The sequence below is a fragment of the Crocuta crocuta genome, unplaced genomic scaffold (assembly GCF_008692635.1).
Source record: "Crocuta crocuta isolate KB4526 unplaced genomic scaffold, BGI_CrCroc_1.0 scaffold528, whole genome shotgun sequence".
NCBI classification, from domain to species: Eukaryota; Metazoa; Chordata; class Mammalia; order Carnivora; family Hyaenidae; genus Crocuta; species Crocuta crocuta.
This window is the reverse complement of record NW_027530010.1, coordinates 2,554,765-2,554,999: the sequence shown is the minus strand read 5'-3', so window position 1 is coordinate 2,554,999 and position 235 is coordinate 2,554,765. Positions and strand designations below refer to the sequence as shown.

Sequence of the window (235 nt, the reverse complement as noted above, 5' to 3'; positions counted from 1 at the left end):
GGTTGGGGGGGGGGGGTGTAAAGGGGTTTTCAGCTGTATTTTCCTAAAACATTAGTTTGTGTTTCCCATTTGTTTCTGTTGGAACTTTCATGCTCTCTTGGAAAGTAGGTGTGACGTTTAGTAACGTAGGCAAGGGTGACAGGTTGGGACACCTTGGTGCTGCTGTCCAGCTCTAGCAGATTAGATGGTTGCCACAGGAAAGATGACGTGTCTTTGCTCTCCCCCCCCCCCCGCC

At 50.6% G+C, this 235-nt stretch overlaps 1 protein-coding gene across 1 annotated transcript in view; it reads left to right on the top strand.

Moving 5' to 3' along the window:
* The window catches only part of LOC144231672 (ETS translocation variant 3), a 13,754-nt gene that overhangs the window by 895 nt on the left and 12,624 nt on the right, over positions 1-235 (top strand). The window lies entirely within an intron of this gene.